The sequence below is a fragment of the Pinus tabuliformis genome, chromosome X (genome assembly GCF_031772625.1).
Source record: "Pinus tabuliformis cultivar Carrire ecotype Pingquan chromosome X, CPIR1, whole genome shotgun sequence".
In the NCBI taxonomy this organism is placed as follows: domain Eukaryota; kingdom Viridiplantae; phylum Streptophyta; class Pinopsida; order Pinales; family Pinaceae; genus Pinus; species Pinus tabuliformis.
Genome location: NC_142308.1, coordinates 157,745,762 through 157,770,500, shown reverse-complemented (window position 1 = coordinate 157,770,500; position 24,739 = coordinate 157,745,762).

Below are 24,739 nucleotides of genomic sequence, written 5' to 3'. Positions count from 1 at the left end.
ATAATCACTAACTGGGATCAAGAAGATAGTCCTCAGAATATGTAACCAAGACAACATATAATGAATTTTTTCAGCATGATTACAAATAATCAACAAATAATCACACCATAGTAATCATCACAACCAATAACAACATCAATTTAGTACATTACAATTATCATCACATATACTAATGATAATGGTAAAAATAACTAGATCCTTGACTTGAGGTCCTCAAAGAATAATGTATATGTCACAAAGCTATATCAAGGTTAAGATAATATAAAAATAATTTAATCAGATGATGCACAACATATAACTCCTTTTATATATACTTTTTCTTGAATTCATCATAAAAGAAAATGAAAACGATGATGCATCCCCTCAACATCTTCCTAAGTAGTTGAACTAGGACTATAATTGTCCCATTGGACTTTCACTTGATCCACCAATCACCACCTAAGCTATAGAGTTCCTTGGTTTAGTATGTGAACTAGCTCTTCTATCACCATGCCCTAGTTTGATACCTTAAAATGACTCAAGTCAATAACATGTGAATGATCTAAAATATAATAACACAATACAGACACATGGAACACATCATGCATATTTTGTAATGATGTAGTTAAAGTAAGCATATATTCCACAAGCCCTTTCTTCTCTATGAATTCAAATGGTCCCACAAATCGTGAAGGCAATTTCGTACACTTCCCAAACCTTATGGAGCTCTTTTGGGGCCTTAGTCTCAAAAACACCCTATCTACCACTTCATAACTTTGATCAGTCCAATGAGCATCCGTATAGCTTTTTTGTTGATCTTGTACTTCCTTTAGCCTCCCCTTAATCATGCTCATTTTATCTTCCATATCTTGTACTACATCGAGTCCTATCAATACTCGGTCCTCTAGTTGATCCCAACTTAGAGGTATTCTACAAGGCCTCCCATATAAGGACTCAAATTGTTATGTCTTAATGGAACTCTAGTAACTGTTATTGTAGGAAAATTCCACTAGTGGTAAAAATTCGGTCATCTTTTATGTTGGTCCATTACATACATATGTAACATGTCCTTCAAGATTTTATTATTCCTCTTTGTCTGACCATCTGTCTTAGGGTCATAAGAAATGCTAAAGTTTAATTGGCTCCCCAAGACTTATTTGAAAGTAGTCCAAAATCTTCTAGTAAATACCGCTCTCCTATCCAATTTGATTTTTCTTGGTACTCCATGCAATCTCACAATCTCATCAATGAAAACTCTAGTTATCTTAAGCACCTTATATGTAATCTGGACTGATATTGAATGGAAATTTTGGTCAGTGTGTCCACTTCTATAAATATAATGTCATGTATCCTTTTTGTCATCGATAGTCCCACGATGAAATCCATTGATATAACTTCCCACTTAGATTTCAGTATTTCATGTGGTTGCAACCTCGTCGAATGTTTGTGCTAAGTTTTTACTCATTGATACTCTAAACACCTTTCCACAAAATTTTCAATATCCTTCTTCATCCATTTATATAAGAATAGTGGTTTCAAGTCTGTACTCATCTTCTTAACACTAAGGTGTTCCATGTATATTTCTTGATGAGGTTCGCTCAAGATCAATTGGCACATTTCTTCATTTTATGGCACATATATCCTTCCATGGAAATGTAGTAGTCCATCACTACCTAGAGAATACCCCTCATGTTTTGGGATCATCATTTCATCCTCCCTTAAACTCTAAGTAACCTCCTTGTACCGAGTATCCTCAATTTGTAATCTAAGAAACTTCTCCCTCAATTTTTCTTTAGGGGAATCATTAAAAATATTCGAGGCCTCCAACTTAAAGCATCTGCCACCTTGTTTATTGTTCCTTTTATGTAAGTAAATATAAAAATAATATTCACTTATTATCTCTTAACACCTCCTTTGTCTAATGTTTAAATGGTCTTTTATGAATATTTGTTGTATTCCACAATGATTAGTCTTAAGTTCAAACTTTTTTCCTAGTAGGTAGTGACTCCAAATTTTTAGGGTGTATAAAATAGTTTCCATTTCTAGATTGTGCATTACATAGTTTTCCTCATGGTTTCTATGTTTTCTTGATGCATATGCTACTAATCTTCCATCTTGCATCAATACACAACCAAGTTCTTCCTTGGAGACATTGGTGCAAATGAGAAATCGTTGCTCCATATCTAGTACATTAAGGATCAATGCATTTTTTAACAACACTTTTAACTTCTTGAATGCATCTTTACATTTTTCCTTTCAAACAAACTTTTTATTCTTCATTTGGAGTTTGGTACTACGGGTTTCTTTTTTTGAAAGCCATTCGACAAATTTGTGATAATATACAACCATTCTCGTAAAACTGTGTACTTTGTGAATGTTGGTTGATGCTGACCACTCCATGATGACCTCGATCTTTGCAGGATCCACTGTAATACCTTCCCTAGAAATAATGTATCTAAGATCATTAATCTTGGATTAGTAAAAGGAAAACTTAGACAATTTTCCATATAGTTGGTTCTCTTTGAGACACTGTAAAACTAGTCTTAAGTGCTCATTATGCTCATCTAGGTTCTTTGAGTAGATCAAGATGTTTTCGACAAAGACCTGCACAAACTTATATAGATATTCCTAGAATATCCTGTTCATTAGGATCATGAAAACACTTGGGGAATTTTTTAGTCCAAAAGGTAATACTACAAACTCAAAATGCCCAAATTTACTCTTAAAGGTTGCTTTTGGGATATCTTCTTCATTATTCTTAATTGATGATATCTTGATCATAGATATATCTTGGAGAACATTGTTTTTCCCCTCATTTGGTTGTACAGTTCATCTATCCTTGGTAGAGGATATTTATTGTTTATTATCACTTTATTTATCTGATGAAATGCACAAATGCAGGATCCATCCTCCTTTTTAACAAAAATTACAGGCACTCCCAAGAGAGATACATTGCGTCATATAAACCCTAAGTACAATAATTATTTTAACTAGATTTGCACCTCCTTTAATTATGGAGTTGACATATGATATGGAACCTTTCCAATAGGTTTTGTGTAGGGTTTAAGATCGATTGTTAAGTTGATCTCCCTATGGGGAGATATCCTAGGTAATTCTTCTGGGAGGCCATCCTTGAATTCAAGAAGAGTTGGATATTATATAGATCATCATTGTCACCTTCATCATTCAATGTTGCAATCATGAACAATTTACATCCCCTTCACCTTCATTTCATCATCTTTATTGATGAAATGAACTTGAGGGACACCCTTCAGTTCTGCACCATCAAGGACTTTCTTTGACCTTCATCATCCATGAAATGTAGTATCTTGTTCTTGCAATCTATAATTGTCTTATGCTTCTCCAACCAATCCATTCTGACAACCACATAATATGATCATAGGATCAAAAAATACAAGGATAACTTTGTCTTACACACCCCTATGTCCAGTTCACAATTCCTCACTAACTTACATACACTCCTTTTCATCCTGCAAGCCATTTCTACATGCCTAAAATCTTCATGTGAAATTTCTTCATGTTTAATTTTTGACAGTACATTTAGAGAAATAGATATTATGTAGATCTTGTATCTATTAAGATAACCAAAATTATACCATCAATATTTCATGTCATCTCAAGCACAATTGACTGGTGCTCATCTTGGTGATTATTCATTGTTGCATGGTTCCAATGAGCCTTCCCCGTATCCCTTACTATGGGTTGTGAATGAGTTATGTTAGGATTACTTCTTTCTTTCTTTTTTCTTTTTTTCTTAGGGAATTCCCTCTTAAAGTGTGGACCTTCGAAATTTCAACACCCCTATGAGGATCTTGACTTCTACTACTGGCTACATTGAAAATTTGTCTGGGACTTTGTTGATAAGAACCCAATAATTGTGCTAGATGTTGTCATGTTGCGACATGACATTGGTGTGTTGAACAATGTTGTAGTGAATGATGTGTTTTTGGAGTAGTATATCATTTTTTTGAGATATAATGTGTGGATATCGTCATTGGAGGCTGATATGGTGGTCTCTAGTTTCTTGTTGACCAGTTCTGATGGTTATGAACTAGCCCCCTTTGAAATTTCTTGTGTTCTATATTGTTCCCACTTTATGTTTCTTACCTTGTAGTTATTGGTGGTTTTTTTTACCATTGTTTAAGATATATTCTTCAATAATGATTGTTTCTTAAACCACCTCATGCAAGGTACGAGGCATTAAAATTCTAAATTTGGCCCTGATATTGAAGTTCAATCTATAAACAAACTTGTTTACTCTTAGCTTATGTATGTTTAATTGTGGCACACAACGAAATAGTTCCATGAATTAAGCTTCATATTTAGGGAGTTTACCACCTTGCCTTAATGCATTAAATTCATTTAGCTGCCTCTTAATGAACTCGTTTGACTGATAGCATTCCCTAAAATTTTCTTTGAATAACTTTCAAGTGACCTTTGAAATGTCCATCCCTAACTGAGGTAGTAAAGTTTTCCACCATAGTAATGCACTTCCTTTCAATTGAAATATTCCCATTTTAGCCTTCATATTTGTGATGTATTCCCTCAAGGGAAAACACATGGTCATGTTCTCCATCCATCCCTCTACAACTTGACCATCTAAGGGACCCCAAAATTTTGGAAGCTTTACCTTTTCTAGTTCCTAATGCATATAATTTATTGTTGTATTTTGGGACACTTCACTCTGTGCGTTGGGTCCTCCCTGTTCTCATTCCAAGTTATTTATTAATGCCTCTAACATGTGCTGAAAGGGTCTCATTAAGTTAAAAAATTCTCAAATAGGAATATGCTCCTACACTACATTATGTTGCCCATTGTTGGGTGGGGTGACAAGTGTTGGCTACTGTGGTAACACTATGTCATGCCCTTTAGCCTCCCTACTCCTTCCTGAACCTCTTTTGGCCATGATACCTATTTCATGAGCCACATACAATTTCATTAAACTTGTAACACTTCATAATTGACTCAATTAAAAGCAAGAGAACATTCAAAGTGAATAATAAATTATAATTTGAATATTTGTCTTTTTTTTCATATATTTAATAATCATTACTCCCTATATATATCTCCAAACTTTCTATCTAAATTTTATATGTTTACTTTATGTGTAATTCGCCAAAAGGCATATATATTTCAACCTCTCGTGGTTGTCGATCACAAGAATTTCATTTTTTTTCTTTTTTATCAAAGGCCATGATCTATTTTTTCTTGAATATTCTTCATCTCATAGCTTGATCCATGGTTGTGATGAAAGGGAGTGCAAAGAGGTGTGGAAATGTGGCGATCAAGGATCGAAGCATCATCCGAAACTGAAGGGTGTGCATCATGGCTATCATAGCATGTGAGGAGCGAACACCACATTAAAATTTGAAATGTTTTAAAGATCAAAGACAACAATGCTTTTTGGTATTGCTTAGGAGTCAATTTCGTTTTGCATTGCTTGATTGGTTGTGTATTGTTTGACTCAGATTGTTTGGATTTCTAATTCAAGGAGAGGGACATATTTTTTACATAACGGTGTACGTGTTTGCATGAGATATCATGGTGAGATATATAAAAATAGACTAGGTCACTACGTGCATACATACAATGATATGAGTGGTAAGATGTTTATGTTCCTTCGATATCTCTATGCAACATTTGAGGTGTCTTTCTAATATGAGGTGGGTTTCATGGTGAGGAAGGCATCGAACGTTAAAGTAGTAAAGGAATGTAACTTTTATTTCAGCTTTCCCCATTGGAAAACAATTATTTTGCGCTAAGATTTATTGATTATTTTTTATTGGAAAAAACGAATTTCTTTTCATTTGTAATAAGATGGATAGAGAATGTGGGGTTGTCTCGGCTCATTATATTGGTAACATAAAATTGGTTTCAAAATTAGTAAACATGTGAATTCAATAGTTGATCATTCCACTCTTATGCTTGCAGTGACTAGATGTAAAAACACGTTGACGATCTTGTGGAATTTCTAGTGGATATTCTGATAGAATTTGGGGCAGTATGTCTCCTACTTAGTCAGAGAATGCAGAGTTGTGTGTTTTGATATAAAGTTTGTTATGTTTTTTTTGAATATATTGCTTTATTTCACATCTAATGTTCCATAAAAATAAATAAAAGAATTAAGGTTTTTTAAACGAATATGGAATTCGGTAGCCCGATTTTTTAGGAGATTGCATGTTAACCAAAAATTACAAGCGGCATAGTGAAATTGAAGTTATTTCTTTGTAATCGGGTATAAGTTTCAGAGAAGCAGTGTAAGAGTGTGTGAAGAAGAGATTACAAAATATAAATAACAAAGGAGGAAAGCAAGTAAATTTTGTTAAAAGGTTGTGGACCATAAACAATATATCCGCAAGGAGGTGAGGTCATAATAACGACCACAGGAGAAGGTTTAATTGAAATATAGTTGATCGCAAGTTGTGAGTTATTTTATAAAGAAACAAAAGGAAAGTAGAAGAAAGTGATTGTTGGCACGAAAATTGATAAAAACAACATTTTAACCATACTCAGAGCTGAAGTCAATCAAGTACTCAGAAGCCAGAATGGTATTGCATACAATTTAGTTGCAAGGGTTCCTGCGGCCCTCACCTACAATGTATTCCATGTAGGGTGGATGTCGAGAGTGGGAAGGTCGAGCAAAGTGAAAGTAAGAGAAAGTGATTGTTGGCATGGAAATTAATAAAAACAATATTGTATTGGTTTCCAGAGCTGACGTCATTTGGGTGGTTGGAAGTCGGGATGGTATCACATACAATTTAGTTGGAGGGGGTACCCTCACCTCGATGTACAATGTAGTTGGCGTAATCGTAATATATATATATATATATATATATATATATATATATATATATAGATAGATATATATATAAATTATTATTATTATTTTATATATATATAATTTATTTATTTATTTAATTAATTAATTAATTTTTATTTTTTTCGGTAATGTTATTTTCCAAGTATTGTTACTTGAAATGATGTTTTAAAAGAAAAAAAATGATTTATTTTCGAGAATGCAATTTTTTTTAAAATTGTCTTAAAATAATGTTTTTATTTTTTTAATAATTGTTTGTGAAAGATATTTTTAGCATGTTTGATAATATAAGTATTTTTTAATCATTTTATCCTTTGCAATATAATGTACAATATTTGGTTTACTTTTAGGAAAGTTATTGATTTTCTCATGGATCCAAGTATTTGGAAGTTTCTTTCCATTTGAGATTCTTGAGCTTATATTTCATTGGCTTCCTTTATTGGTGCTGATAAAATTTTGGTTGGTTTGTAAATAATGGAGTATTCTATTGGAAAACAAGATTTTTTTGGCTTGTTGCAATCGATGTCCCGACAGAGAATTTGGATTTATTTCTTTTCCAACTAGTATCGAGGATAGCTGCTTTGTTGGATCTTACCTTAATGAAAAATGACAAATATCTTTGTTGGTTTTTCCTTTTCTACACTCTGGATAGAGAATTCAATGTGCAGTTGGATCGATGATTGTGTTCAATGCGTTTGGAAGCTCTTTGCATTCTAAGAATTATTTCATAGTAAACCATTTACAAATATCTTTAGAAATCTTGGAACACTTGTTGTTGCAGACTAGGGATTCTTCTCTTTGTTGGAGAAATTTAGTCCGCAGAAATATGATTGGGTTATGTTGAAACATGTGTGCAAAAACATGGAATCACATTTTTTTATTTGCACGAGTGTAGACATGGTTTGGAGAAGGATGAAACCTCCTTTTGGTGGTGTAATGCCCCCAAAGGAGCTATTCTTCACAAATGATTTTTTGTTTTTTTTTTGGCTATATTTAGACAAAGATTATGATGATTATCCTTTGTATGGCTACACTATCTATTGGTTGGATGTTAAAATAAATAGTGGTGTTTTTCATTTGTTTCTATCACTGACATATGATGTAGGTCATTAGGATTGTGTGGGAACCAGCTAGTTTGTCTTGTAAACAACGGTTCAACGGTTTTTTGGTCGCTTGAAGAGATACAAAATTTTGAATTTGGCCAAGCTTCAAATGGACAAATATTATAATATTTTGAAGATGATTGGGGGTTCAGATTGAGATTGCTTCATACTATCACAATGGATATAAATAATAAATGCTCAAGATATGTACCTTTTCGTGTAGTTGAAGGAAAAGTACTTATGTTATGGAAGTGCAACTAAGTTATATGATTTAGTGACTGGATTATGCACAACGACAATTGGCGATGGTGTCTCCCTCCTAGAAAGATCCGGGTTCCATGTGCAGTCAGTTGAAGGTTTCAATGATGTTATCAAAAATGGAAATATTTTCTCACCTTTTCCAAATACATATTCTATTGCCAATATTCCACTACCTCCTATGGATATCATGATTTAGCCTTTGAGAATTCAAGAAGTTTTTTGGTAGACATTGTTGCAGATGTCATGATGGTTTAATATTTGTAGAGATATTTTGGAGATCACTGTGATATGAATTTGGATTATTTAATGAAAACATAGCCATGTCAAATTTTCATATTTTTGTTGGAGATTACATGCATTGATCTACTATTTTGGAGGTCGAACACTACACTTAGATGTGAATTTTTGTTATGTATCTGTGGATTGTATAGAATATTTTGCTATTGTTTATGTCAAACTGTGAAAATGATGGTTCTTTTTGTATTTGTAATATGGAAGGTTGATTGTTAGTATTTAAACTTATTTAGTATTGAAATTTACTTGAAGTATAAATTCAGTGAGCATAAGGACTCAAATTGTTGAAGATGTAAAAAGAGATGCAAGATTGAAAATCGAAATTTCAAAAAATTAGTGTAGAGAGGATGTGAAGAAAAAATTGCAAAATAGAAAGCGAAAAGCAGGAAACTTGCTAAATTTTGTTTAAACCCTCGGGATGAGCAACAATAAATCTGAATGAAAGGTGTTAATTTTTCATTAAAATGATGAGTAAGCAAGTAAGCACAAGCTTCTGAGATGGAAGTAGAGTCTTGTGCTGATGAATTGCTGGTATTGATCACAGAGCATCTAATGCACTAAAAGTATAATGAATCAAATGATAATAAAGACTAAGGGGTAACTATGAGTTGAATGCCATTTTGAATGACATGCTTAACATTACTATAAACAATACATAATTAAGTACGGATAAGTAGAAAGTCACGTTATGGGTTGTAATGAAGGACGCAAGAGTTTGGATCAAATGTTAAAAGAAAACAAAGGGCTCAAAGACCCTTCTATTAATGTAAAAGGTTACATGTAGACCACCTGTATGGGAAGGGTCAGAGTGTTCTTGTCCACTATTGATATATCGACTTCTATCCTGTGCTACTATACAGAGAATGTCACATGGGCATTGATGGAGTTATTTATTCTTCTAAGTGTAAGGGTAGATCGAGGCCCTTGTAGGAAGGATTAGCCAACCTTGCATCCTCAGTAGATTGGGTATATACCGATAGCATCCTCATGTTACCGGTTGGGCACCAAAATGTTTTGCACAGTGCCATGGAGTTTCTTGCATCCTCGAGAAGGGTCCTAACACTAACGGTGTGTGGCAGGAGAGGTGAAACCCCTTCAAGAGTTCACAACAAACTCTTGGGGAATGATGGTTGCTAAAGTAGCTGAGCTGCCATGCCTAGTACTCCCTGTCTAATTTCGGGGAAAGTAAGAGGGGTTAGAACACATTAAGGAATCTAGTACCCAAGCTGAAGAGGGGTAGCACCGTAGAATTTCTCAAATACCAAAATTTGTTGGTACCAAGAATCGATGTCAATTTGGGGGTCTACGAAACCTTTGAGGAAGATCCATGGTCAAGGAAACCAACATGATATGATAAATGTAGAGATGAGACTTGTTTCCACGTCGACTATAAAGGCCTTCCTCTGATGCATTGCATATGGAAAGGAAGGGATCCCTTAGTCGAATCATGGTGAAGGTAGAGAGCCACTTCGATGTGGCGAAAAGAGTAGTGCTCTAACCTTATAACAGTGATTGCCTAAACCTTATCCTACCCAAGAGAGGTAAATCCTACAAGTGGAGACCCCAGATTGGTTGTTGAGATCACACAACACCATGATTGGTAAGAAATAGACCCTACATGTGGTGACCCTGGACTAGTTTCTGATATTGCACAACACAGTGGTTGGTAAAAAAATGGACCCCTTGCCAAGTGAGGCGATCAAGTTGATGTCGTAGGTCAGAAGTTAGGACGGCTATGGAAGAATACCATCATGGGAGAAGAGATTTCACCTCGATTAGGCCGAAGGATGGGGAACAAGACCCTAGGAGGTTAGGTACTAAACCAAGTCGGAGGAAGGAAGTCAGACTATGTTGAGGAGGTTTATCGCGCATGATTATAAGACTGGTTGTGATAAGTTCGGAGATTGGGGGTCAGACTTGTTGAAAAGTGTACAAAAAGAAATGTAAAAATAGAAATTTATAAAAATAACAGTTTGTCCAGTGCGGAATTTTGGCCACCTTGGGTGAGAGGTGAAACTGCTAAAAATAACATCTTCTAAAAATAGCATTTTTGGGTCCCTTCCTATTTATAACAGTCCCTGGTATATCTATAGGAAGTAAATTCGAATTTGGTCTTACCAACAGTTTGGAATATTAATTAATTAATTCTCCATGAGTTAATTAGTTAAGGAAAAGCAAACTTGAAGTCTTTGTGAGAACATGCAATTATTTCTCCACTAATTGGGGAATGTGTCCTTGATTTTCTCCACTAATTGAGGAATTAAGGATGAGTTCTATATTGAGAGGATCAGTTGGATTAGTTTAACTTAGTCAAGTGTAGTTAGATTAATTTAACAAGTTGTTAAATTAATGAGATACAGTTTGTTGATGCTTGCATGCTTGTGACAACTGTTATTTTCAGATAACTGTGTATTCACTCATGGATAACTGATGCATGTCAGTTCTGTCAGAGACCCAGTTGAGATCAGATGTGGGACAGTGTACTATCAGATGCTAGGATATTTCTAGTAAGTATTCCTTGCACGGGGAAGGAGGCTTCTTCCTTCTATGATTGCGTAGTTGGACCTGAGGTGACAACAGGTATGATGAAGCCAATTTACATGTGTTTTGTAATTGGACCCCAATCAAAACTGTACAAGGAAATAGGAGCTTGGACCTGAGGTGTAGCCTTTATATACAGGGCTAGGTAGTCCATGATCTTGATCATCAGAGTATCGAGAGAGTAGGATAGATTTTGAGTTGATTCTTTTTGTATGTTATTGAGGATTTCCACCTGATTGATAATACAAAGATGGGGTTTTAGGCTGGTGCTTTTCCTGGATAAATTCTTCTATGTTATGTGTGATTGATTCCTTCTTATCAATTATATTTGTTCATGCTTAATGTTGCTCATGTTCAATTAAGATTCCGCTAAGTTTATGGTAGATGTAGATCTAGTATTATGCTTTAGTACATTGCATATATTAGTTGGATCTGCAGGTGAAATTTATACATGATATCAGTGAGCTAGCTGATTTGTAGAGAAAATTCTACAAGATTGAGAGAAGCGAGAACGTGCTAGGCAAGTTAGATTAGCCCCGACACTCCACGTACCTGACTGACATGTGGACCTATGGAAAAATGCCACGTGGCAGATAAGAAAGGAGGTTGAGAAAATTAGTTTGTCTTCTGAGATGCAAGATATCCCAATCCAGAGGTCCTTTAGAGGCAAGATTTTTCATCACCAACTTCGTCTCAGTGAGACAAGTTTGATGGTGAAGGTCACTCTAAGTTTAAGTTAAATTGTACAAAAGGAGAAGTCTAAAATTGTAGGTCACGTTCCCATAATTGTACCTGGGAAACTAGACTTACATAATGGCTAGCCCCATTGATATGGGTTAGTGGGGTTGGGTACGTTACATTTGGACTGTTCAATGAAAAGATACCCATGAAAAATTTTCATTTTTTTGTTGGATATTACTTGCATTGATATGTTGTTTTACAAATCAAATAATGCACTACAATAGTGCCACCTTTCTCTTTATCTGGGAAATAATGAGCTACTTTTGAAGTCATTTTACGCCACTTTGTTGATGTTGGAAGAAATGATCCTTTGAAAATGATTATTCAAGGAACAAATGGAACTGGCAAGTCTTTTCCTATTCACTATATTTCTCATGCTCTTTTTGCTTTTGCAATGGATGGTAGAAGTCCATTGTTGTTCCTCAGTCCTAATGACATTGTTTCTTTTAATATACATGGAAAAAAATAAACTCAGCTTTAAAATTTCCTATAAAATATATGAAACTGTTGAATGGGAAAGCCCTAACAACATTTCAAGAGGAAATGAGGCACATTTGTTATTTTATGATCGAGGAAATGAAATTTATAGGTCCAAGGTTATTTATAAAAATAAATTCATATTTGCAAGAAGCCTTTCCTAAAAACAAGGATTCTCCTTTTGGTTTTAGGTCGATGATTCTTGTGGGTGACCTTGGGTAGCTACCTCTTGTCAAGGATAAAACTTTGTATGCAGAAGAACAATAGGGAAAGTGTTGTGGGAAAGCTTCAATATTGTTGTGACTTTAGATAAAATATTCAGGAAAAAAGGAGATGATCTTAGAAATGCGTATTTTCTTAATCTTTTAACTAATATCAGAAATGAAAACCCTTTTCTGCATGATTGGGATCTTCTCATGTCACATGTTGACATAGCCTACATCTAGAGGAAATAGTTTATGTGATTCTTTAGTTCACATGTTTTCAATGAATAATTTGGTCAACCTGCACAATCAGAAGATGCTAAAATCATTGAATTGTCTAATTGTGAGGCATGTTGCATAGCACACCAGAAGAAAAAAAATAGTTTACAATGATGATGATGTGTTGGAGCATGAAGTGTTGTTATGTCATGGAGAGCGTGACTTGTTGACATGTAATTTATGGGTTGAAGCTAGGTTGGTTAATGGTGCACTTGGATATGTCCTAGATATATTCTATATGACTGGTTAGAAGTTGTTAGTTTCAGTCTTTGAAGCCTTCCACCAGTGATCAAACATGCTCTTACAAAGTGGTCTTAGCGTGTCAAAGTCAAATTTTGTCATTTCACTGAGTTTTCAAGTAAAATTTGGTCTCTAGGTATTAAGTCTAGGGTTTGTTTTCACTTCTTTCGAAGTTTTCCAAATGTCAATCCATGTCACCATTTAGATGAGTGTACCATCATTCAGAGAGTTTTCATCGTCATTTCAAGTTCCAATGGGTCATTTTACACCTTGTTCGTGTTTCATTGTGCTCAGGTAAGGTTCATTTCCCTCTCCTAGGGTTTTGAAGGTAATTTCTCTTGGATGGTCAAATCATCAATAAAAATTGTGTCCTGATGTTCATACACCTTCCCCTATCCTTAATGTACCTTATTAAACACTTCTCATCATTGATATCCCTCAAATTCCTCGTTTTCCCACAAACTCTAATTTCTTGCTACAATTTGACAATTTTCGAGGCTAGGCCTGTGTTTTTCCCTTTTGGACCCCTTCCCCTCACTCAATATTTGAAATTTCACTTTCCCCTGTTTCCTAACATCCCTCCCTACTTCCCAAAATTTTCTCAAGAATTTAGAAGCCCCTTATCCCCTTCATTTCACTTCATTTCGACAAATCCCCTATTCCACACATAGGGATAGGTTTTACTCAAATGGTGTTTCTGAGAGATAGAAGATTAATTTGACAAAAGTGAGAGAGGTTTTTATCCATCATTGACTCAAAAAGAAACACCTCCTTCAATTTTTACACAAGTGTCATGGTTTTAGAGAAATGTAAAAAATAAAGTTGCCTTAGGAGGGTTGCTACACCTCTGGAGTGACCTTGGTAAATTCAAGATTTATCCTAGCCTTATTGGCAAAATGACTTGATTGATGAGTCAAATGATAACTAGACACAAAGATATTTCCTATGAGCTATCATGATCTCAATTTGGAGCTGAGGAAGACCTTCAAAAGTTGACTGCAACAATACTTTGCATTTAGGCAGCCTCATTTTGCACATTTTGACCAGTCTTGGGAGATTGGACTTTTGACAGGGCAAATGACCTCCAAATTGTAAAATTCAAGATGTTCTGGAAAGTATACTTGATAAAATTTCCTACGAGCTATTACAAGTTTAATTTGGACACCAGGAAGGCCTCGAAAAGTGGTCTTAAAAAAGGAGCTACGCACCTAACTAGCTTTACGCACCTGGCATATTTCCTCAGTGTTAATTTGAACGGGCGCTATGAACCTGGGAGGCGCTACGCACCTGGCAGCCAAGCCTCAAAACGCTCCAAAACCACTCAATTTTCTTCAAACATCTCAAGTTACCTCTTGACAAGTAAGTAAATCAATCCTTCTTGTTGAAAATGGTTTTGCATCAAGTTTTGGTGATGTTTTCACTCATAAAGTTAAAACCCTAGTTTTGACTCAAAACTGTCCCATAAAATTCACAAACTATCTTATAAATTTGACAAGCTCACTCTCTAATTTGTTTTCCTATCCAATAACTTTTGCTATTGTTTCCTAAATACCATTCCTTCATATATTTTCCCAAATCCCATTCTTACATATAAATTTCCCAAACCCTGTACTTTCTCCCCAAAACCCTACATACTTACTCCTACACACATCCCTAAACCCTACACTATTCCCAAACCATACTCACTCCCTAAATATCATTCACACTCCCATTCACCCTCACTTACTCATCCATAAAATCTCTTCATACTCATATTTCATCCACCCTATCTCTTCATTCATCACAAATGTTCACAACTATAAAAATAATGGAAAGAGACAGTGAATATGACCATGAGGAGGAAACTTTCAGTGACACTTCCAGAGAAGCACATGTGCCAAGAAAGCCACACAAATGGGGAAGATCATCTGGGAGGAACCTATCAGTCTCACAGAGTTGTTTTCTTGTCCTCTTGCTATATATTGTTTTAGACATCATTCTTGCTATGAGCTCGCTAGGTTGTTTGTTCTTCATCTTCACAATGACCAGGTGAACCTAGCTGGTGTCTCTTTCACCTTGACACCTGAAACCATTGCAGCAGCAACAAGCATCCCTAATGTAGGTGAACAGTGGAATAAGGGGAAACATGTGGGTAGATAGCATTATGAGCCTTACATCAAGGCTGGTTATCAGAGGCAAGTCAATAGCGTTTTTCCTTTCAAATACTTGCTGGACACTTATGCTCCTCTCATGAAACTCATCATCAAGTATTTCACCTGTGAAGGGAGGTTTTCTCCTTTGTATACCTACCATTTCAGATTGTTGATTCATTTCACAAGAGTGAGGATGATGAATCTCCCATACTTTATCTGTAGGAATATTGAGAAGATGTCTCTATATGTGCAAAGGAAACCTTTTTTTAGCAATTCAACAGCATTTACCACTTCTCACTGATCGAAATTGTTGTTTTGCATCAGTTAAGCTTGTTGAACATACCATGGGATACCTTCATTGCTCATGAGATTTTCAAAGGCCCTCAGGTGATTCCATCGGTGTTTCAAAAAGAAGGAGGGCCTTCTAGATAGCTAGATGTTCATGAGGCTGAAAATACAGCTGTGCGAGTGTTGTCACTTATGAAAAAGGCACTAGGAGGCTTTTTGCTACTGCCAAACGAGTACTATCTTCACCAGGGGTGGAAGGGGTCTCATTTTATTCACCAAACCACAGGAAAATGCTATATTCACCAGGGGTGAAAGGGGCTTTGCTTTCTTCTTCAGCTGAACAAGTACAGGACAAAGACAAAGGAAAGCAACAGGTGCATGATGAAGGCCCTACTGAAGGGCAAGATAGAGATTTTATCTTGGTTGAGGAGGATGACATTGATTTGGGCCCTCGAAGTTCAAGACTCAAAGATATGATTATCAAAGAAAAAGAGGTTGAAATACAAGCCTTGTCACTTGACCTTGAGAGGGCCAAATGGATCATTAACTTTCTTGAGCAGGAGAACAAACAATTTGAGGACAAACAAACTATTATGGAGTTGTAGACAATTAGAGAAAACAGGCAGGTGGCAAAAAGAAGAAAAACAAAAATGACACCCCTTGAGAAAGAAATTGAGGCTGACCGAGAATCATGGTTAGAGAGGACAAACATTCATTTGGAGAAATTGCTTGAGAAAGCCAACAAGGAAAAGAAAATGTTGCGCCATATGGCCTATCACTACTTAACCCAGAATAAAATTTGCAAAACAAGGGTGAAGAGGTTAAAGGCTAAGCTAAAAAGAGTTTTGAGAAGAAAAAAGGAGCAAGATAAGCTCAAGATCTTGTCTGAAGCATCATTGGCCCAACAAAGCACATAAAGAGGATCACTCATGCCAAATTTCAAGAAATTTGGTGAAGGTTTTGTCATTTTTGAAATTTTTGAAGCAAAAAACAGGTGTTTTCAGCAGGGCGCTACGCTTTTGATGGGGGCCTCCATTTGCAAAAAAGCTTACATTTTTGGAATTAACATGAAAATTTGTGTATGCTCAGAAATGGCTGAGAAATTTTGACAAGTTATGGACATCCAAAAGGGTCAAAAACACCCAAAAGGTGCCCTCTCTGCCACTTTTTTGCCACACAGGAAGCAGTCTTGGGAGATTTAATTTTTGGAGGGGCAAATGAACTCCAAATCCAACAATTCAAGCTGTTCCAGAAAGTAGACTCACCAAGATTTCCAATGAGATATCTTGCACCTGATTTGGAATTTGAGAAGCCTTCCAAAAGTGGCTTGGAAAATCGCTATGCATAGGATCACTGGCGCTGCGCATAGGAGAATTTTTTCCAGTTTTGCCTGTTTGTTCAAAATTTCACCCAATTTAGCTGTCAGTTTACTTTTTCTTTTCTCTTTGGTAAATTAATGATGTGATATGATGTAATATGATGTAAATATGATGAAAAATGACTTGAGGGGGTAGATACATCAGTTAGAATTGGTTGGAGGGTGAATGAATCAGTTTCCATAATTTTAGAGGCAAGTTGTTCCACTGCTTATTTTGTAGTTCCTAGTTTAGATGTTGTTGAAACAGCTCCTTGAATCATGGATTCAATCCCTGATGACTAGCATAGGTGGTTTTATGCTTATATCTTTTACTTTCTTAGTCATTTTTCAAGGTTGGACTCTTTTGGATGCATTGAGCATTATTGTAAATCACTTCTGTAGTTTTGCAAGGAAATGAACCAGGGTTTTGCAACATTTTATGGGATTCTTGTGGTAATGTGTCTTGGCATTGCTTTTTCCTCTGTGATTTAGTTTCTCTTATGTGTATATGTTCCAGCATCTATTTCTTTCTTCATAACTAAATGAATCAAGAGAATTAGGTATAATCCATTGATATTCAGTGCTCTGCCTAGAGGATACATTTAGTTTTTAATGTTTTCTACTGTTTGAAGAGGACTCATGAACCTTGCATGCCCTATCTAACTCCTCACTAGTCTTTAGACTCACCATCACATTCATTTAAAAGTGATAAAACACTTGCCTACCTCGCCTCGCAGAAACCTCTGCAAATTTGAGTTGATTTCCTGGACCCAAAGCTGCCTTCCTCATCTGATACAACAACCAACCATTAAAATCAATCAAAATCCTTTGAGAAAATATACCTAGCCTAAAATCAACATTAATTTTCAGTCATCTCAAAGCCTTAGTTGCCATATTCTTTTGAGAGTGACAAGGAGAGAGCCCTCTCCTAACTTGGTAGGGCTAGCTACCAGGTTAAGCGTGGTTTGATGTTACCCCAAACCTGCCTTCCTTCAGCCTGAGGTAGATTTAGGCACTAACAGAAGCCACCTAAACTTCCAATGTTCACTTTAGTTATTTTTTAGAAGTACATAGGTGTTCCATTTGATATAAATTGTCAAAACCTTATGCCCATAACACACAATGTTAGAGGTAATCTTAAACATATTCCTTTAAAACTGGCATGGGCCTTCAATATACACAAATCACAGTGGATGAATTTGCAACGAGTTACTATAGATATAGGATATAAAGAGAGGCATGGTTTGAAATTTACAACTATATCAAGAACGAAATCATTGGATGGTTTGCAAATTTCACCACCTTTTTCTTTTTGACGTTTTGCTAAAATGAAAAACAATGCATATGTCACACTTAGGAAGAAAGAGGAGGGATTTCATAGTTGAGGGACTTAAGGACTCAGGCTGGAGACTTAAGCCTTTAGTTTTCCTACTGCATAGTTCTGGGAGGTAAGGAGATAAAGTGATTGCGCAATTGTGTAGTTCAAGAGCCCAAGACTAAGGATTGACTATTGAGACTGTGAAATGTGTAGTTTAGGCTGAGATGGGGAGAAATATTGCGTAGTTCTAGAGCTTAGGGGTTGGGATTGAGCATTGAGATTGCGTAATGCACAATTATGGAAGGTATAAACTACACATTTTGTAGTTCCAAGGGACAAGGGTACTGCTTTAGGGCTGAGACTACACAATGTGTAGTTTAGGCTAGGAAGAATGAGGCTAAGTGGCTCAGTCAGGGAGTTTTCTCAGTTGGACTAAGTGTTATATCAATGAGTTGAAGATGAATAAAAGAGATACTATGAGCATGATCACACACTTAGATCACTATAATATATGACAAGGAACACCCAAAACATATGAACAACATACCTTCCTCAATGCAACAACTTTGTGATGACTCTGACCAAGTGTGTCACTAAAGAAACACTTTGCGATGATAGTGATGAAACTCGTGTGACAATGCTTAAAAATTTTGGAATGAGTGTGATACATGTTTACATGATAAGAACAACTCATTATCACAAATTTTACCCTTTGAGACAAACAAAAACTCCACTTTATGCGATGAGCGACACTTCCCATGCCAGAAGATGACACATGTGATATGGAAAGAAAATTGTGAACGAAACTTGGAATACGTGAATGATGGTGAGAGATACACATGATAGAGTGAAGATAACATGATACTGACATTAATTAAAGTGAAAGCAAGAAAAAGAGACAGTCGAAAACATGAAATGACACACGCGAAAACAAATATGTGCAAAAGTGACAGTTTAGAAAAATCAACAAAATAGAAGTACAACGCAACCAAAAGTGAGAGATTGTCAATGAACATGCACACTAACTATCGATATGGGTTGAGCATAGCATAGACAGTATCTTGACAGACTACGCTAGGCCTGTTCAAGCTTATGCGAAAAGAACACACTCATGAATTCATTATGGACTAAGCATGAGTGAGTAGGTGACTTTGACACTTGCAATGCAAAAGGGGAGCCCAAATATTAACAAAACATCATCAGCCAAGGAGTGACCATGGAATGACCAATCACAAGATCTAAAGTAGGCTCCAAAATTCGAGTGTAGGAAAAACTTTGGAGGGTGTTTTCGCAGTGAAAACACTTGGCGACACATTGGTATAAATCCAACTTCTCTTCCTCAGTGAATTATTTATGCAAGGTCTAACTCTTCAGGAAGTATTGATTCGTTGTGCAAATTACCATGGATTCTTTTTGTCTAGGTAAATCCTCTTTGTAGACAGAGAAGATCCCTCTAGCCCAATGAGTGGGTATAGCAACCGAAGTGACAATATACGGGACACTTTCCTAAGTTTCAATTGAAAATAGAGACGAAGAAGATGACCTACCTCGTTCGGATGCTATCTCAATCTCCTTTGTTGAAGATCTTGAATCACTTGCATCACAGGCTCGTTTTTGCCACTCTTAGCATTTATGCACCTGCACAAGAGATCAAGACACAACAAGGCATGCAAATACAAATAGCATATTCAAAAAAAACCTACTTAATTGATCAGTGAATGTTAAGCTAAATGATACATGAGCATACACATTTAGGGAAAATGAACCAACAGTTGTATATTATTAGAAAATAAGGGGAAGCATACAATCAAGCCTTGATGTTGATAGGCTCTCCTTGAATGAATATCCAAGTCCAAGCTAAGCTCTCCAAGCACTCCTTCTCCAAGCCAAATGAATAGCATATAGGCACAATCTTAGCATAAGGGTGCAAATAGACATAGACCAACCATTTGGGAATGGGAGAGGATGAAGATATAGCTTGGGAAAGGGAATTAGGACCTCTCCAAAGATAGGATTAAACCCTCATCTCAAGGAGGTAGCTCATAGGGATAAGACCAAGAGGCCAAGTTGGGAGAATTCGACCTCATCTATGCCAAACAACCTCGAGCTCGCCGCTCTGAAAGCTTCTAGATCATGAAGCTTCTCATCCTCTTTGGGAAAATTTCCCTTTTGGTATCATCACGGGTATATAAGTGAACAGAGCGATGCCATTGTGGGTCAAGTATAGTGTAATAAGCGATCATTGTTCTTTTTAGCCTCATAAGCGCGATGATTCTCAAATTAGGGTTTTAGATATATTTCTTTCAGGGAAATCTCAAGGTATTTTCCACTCAATGTCTTAGGAAGGTTGTGATTTGCATATATGAATGAGTACATTGCATAATAGTCATGTTTCGGGCACTTCGGGGTATGTCACAGGGAATTGCAGAAGGTGTCACAAAATACTGTGTAATAGATGCCCCCTAAAACATGAAGGCAGAATGAGGAGTGATGGCTGAGATGTTTTACGAGCTTTCGCAAGGATGAGGACAAACACTGTCAGGAGACCTACAAATCAAGGATGCACATACATATACATATCTGATATCAAGACATGAATATATGGTATGGACACAACCATCCAGATGATAAGGAATATATGATAGGATCCATTATATGAGCATAACCATACAAATGAGAAGGATCATATGTGAATCTAAGATCCAAGGTATGGTCGCAGCCATCCAATATAGAAGTATCACCATAAATGTAAAGTCCCACGGTATGGTCACAGCCATCCATAAAGCATAAACATGTGTAAAATCATGAATAATATATAACTCCATGCAGCTTGAGTCATACTAGACAAGACTCAGGGTCTTTCGCTCCATCACGACCTGATCAAAGTACGAATTCTAACATGCGAATAAATGTGTTGAAGTCGAACATGCTATAAAACCACTTGATTACCGGCCAATGATGTGGACCATTAATAGGTACGAGAGAAACCACCAATAATGAAAATGGATCTAAAGGTACGATAATACAATTTATGAATGTGATAATGAAACTGAATTCAAACACTCGTGGAATCATCCAATTTAAGGCCAATGATGAATACCTGTCATTGGATGCGAAGAACTTGCCATTAGGGTATGCAAGCTCTAAGGTACTGAAAGGGAGTTTCTAAGTCATCTTCCTCGATAATGAGCTGAAGTAAACAAGAAGTGACCCGTCGAAGGAGGGCAATGATGAGTCTCCCATCATCGACAACAAACAAGGAATAAAGTGGAATGAAATGAATAAGATCCAGGTTGTAACAATGGGTCAGATAATGTATAGGTAAATAATTGTAGATAGGACTTCTATTGAGAAATAGCGACATGAATTCGGAGTGTAGCAACATTTGAATCAACATAGGACTACAGGTCATGATGACAAAATGGAATAGTCAAATGAGAGGCAAAAATGGATCACCCAAAGCCGGGAGGACAGTTGACTAAGTGAGGATATCCCAAACCCGACATGAAATCATAAGAGTGTCATGTTCAAGAACGACACACTGCCTATACAAAGGATGTTTCATCTTCATTTTTTCTCGCTATTTCTAGTGAGTACCCCAATTATTTTTATCACAAGCTTGAAGGGGATAGCATATGCTTGTCATGTAAGTTAATTCTTCAAATGAATCCATCCTAGTAAGTTTTACGAGTCCTAGGAAGGAGAAACTCAGTCTCATCATGGTGACGAGTCTTTCATCATAAGATTTTAATGAGTCTGATGTAAGAATAACTCGATATCTTTTTCACATTTAGAGAGTTTGAAAAAGAGACAAGAAAGAAAACTCCATCATGTCCCTTTTCGTAATTTGTCCCTCAAACCCAAAAAGGTAGAAAACAATATTCGAGAGAACCTCTTGACCATGTCGACCAAGGTGTACCTTTTTCGTAAATAGTCAATATTAGCCCCAAAAATGGGTAAACGTATATTGAGACGACGTCAATTTCTTTAATTTAATGATTTTGAAATGACAAGTAATCGATCATCTTTTCAGTTTTCGAGAGTCAGAAAAGGGCTTAAAGATGACTCTAGGGGGGTTCCTTTTTTGTTTATTTTTAACGAGTTTGAAAAAGAGATAAAATAAAAGCTCGTGAGACTCAATAAAAAATAATCATTGTCCATCAAAAGCACCTATAACTGCACAAAAAACACACCCATCACTGATATCGAGAAATAATAATAAAATATTATTAAAATATTGACAAAAAATGACTTCAAAACTCATAAATGACCAAAAGTAACATTGTTTTTACCATTTCACCATAGTAAGTTTTGAAAGTGCATTTGTGCCCTAATTTGCTCGATTTTCAAGTGACCATTTCAGGAGATTCAGGGTGCCATTTCACGAACCATTTGCAATAGGTAAGAGGTCTATCCTAACTCTTACATTTCATTACATTTTCATGCATTTTTAATGGAATTTTGTGTATTAGAAGGGAGGATTTACAAATTTTTGAGCGTCGACGATCATTACGGGTTTGGTCATCGGAACTGCGATAATTTCTCCCATGCTAAAATAACCCCCGCGATGATATCGCTCGGTTTATAAAAATAGGCGCAATGGCGTCGAGGCAGAATTTTTGGAAGAAAAATCTTCTTTTAAGAAAAAAAATCTTCATTTGAATCCATGAAAAGGGTTTTAATTTGTGTTAAATGATGTTTTGTAGGAGATCATGGTCCTAGAATGGAAAGAAAGGGGCCGTGAGGCCAAAGACCACCAAGCAGCCTAAAATCCAGAATGCATCAATGCATTGAGAGATTGTGGGTTGCTGAAGTTCTTCAGGACCACAGGACTGAGGGCTCAGATGGAATTGTTGCCCTATTTGATCAGTCTTTGGGATGTGGATCGAGATATTTTCATAATCAAAGGCCTAGAACTAGAAATAGAAGAATCAAACATCTATTTCATAAGAAGATTGTCCCAAAGAGGAGAGAGAGTTCAAGTCTACAGATCTCACCCAGGTGGTGAGAGTACTAGTGTTCTGATTAGGAGGCATTGCCCAGGTGCAGAGATGATGAGGGGTGGGAAGGTGAAGATCGCCATGATCACCAACAACCTTCCTTTACAACCATCCTATTCACCATAGGTCGGGTATCCGGGATGCAAGCCTTGCATGAGAGTTCAAAATCCCAATTTGAGTATGGAGTTGAATGTCTAGCCCCCACCATATTCAGCTAATGTGGAGGCCTTTTGGCAAATATGAAAAGATGATTGACCAAAGGAAAGAAGGGAAACCTGAGAAAATTTGGGTTCAGCTCGATACTAGTGAATTTCTTCCTAGAGTGAGTGCCCTTATTTTGGTATCAATGGGCAGAGGTACTAGATCCTTCCCCCCCAAGACCCGAGGCTAGTGAGGTGGAGTCAAATCATGCCCCAAAGAGGGACGGGTCAGAAGTTGCACTATCCTCCATAGTTTTTTACTTGGCTGCAGCGCCAATTACTCATGGTGGATGACTATGCATATGCTGGCATGGATTTCAGATGGGATCCAGATCTACCTTTGCTACCGGGAGAACAGTGGAGTGATGCAGGTAAAGACTTGTTTTTTCAATTTTTTCAAGTCTTATGATTTTATTTTTCTATAAAATTGTACACTGAGACTCGACTTATGATAATTTTGCAGATGTGGGACCAGAAAGACTACCTAGCATGTCACCAATAGCACGACGAGTTTCTCATCAGATAGTGGGTGCTGACTATGAGGAAGGGGAAAATCCCTTAACTGAGATGGAGCACAACCTAGATGCAATTACTAGGGGAGTCCCGGAGTATGCTACTATAGAGGAGGTGCCACTGCACTGGAAGAGACACACAGTGGGAGTATCTCCAAGAATGTGTCGGCTATTAGGGTGAGTGATCAGAGCAGTCTCATGCAACCATGAGCACCATGTAGGATGAGAGCCTTTCTAGATATTTAACACATTTTTTAGTCTTTGAAAGGCAAGTGTCCCTGAACACTTTATTTTTTGAGATTTTGATGTAAAAAATTTGACAGACTCGATATCTATATATATATATATGCATGTTTTATTTTCTACTTATGTGTCCAGAATATGATCAGTTTTATAAATGGTGCAAATGTCGATCAAGAACTTAATTTGCTAATGCATCTGTTAATGTATTCAAATTGCGTGGAATATGTTGAAATGTGATAAATCAAAATTTATTTCTAGTAATTGAACACGTAGATACATACGCAATATTTATGGATTTGTCACTGAATAATGATAATTGTTTAATTGTAACACAACGAGTTGTGAATCTAACTTGACAACTAAATTTTCAATGCCAAGAGCAACTGCTTCGGACAATAGTTCGATTGAGGCATATACCTTGTAAGTCAATCAACTCATCATCATGGGCAAAGAGAGCCCAAGCTACAGAATACAGATTCCGTGTGCTACGACAAGCACCATCAGAAAAACTGAGATAATGACTTGATGACATCTACAAACCAAGTGGAACACTAGGTAAGCAGAAAAACACATGTCTGCAAAGAAAACAAACACACCAAAAAAAAAACGCACATTAATGAATTCACACACTAATGTACAAAAATTCATTACACAAATTTCAATCATAATATGTTTTCAAATACAACCTATTTCGGGGCTATGACAATGCATTTCCTTCGTAATCAACTAGCTC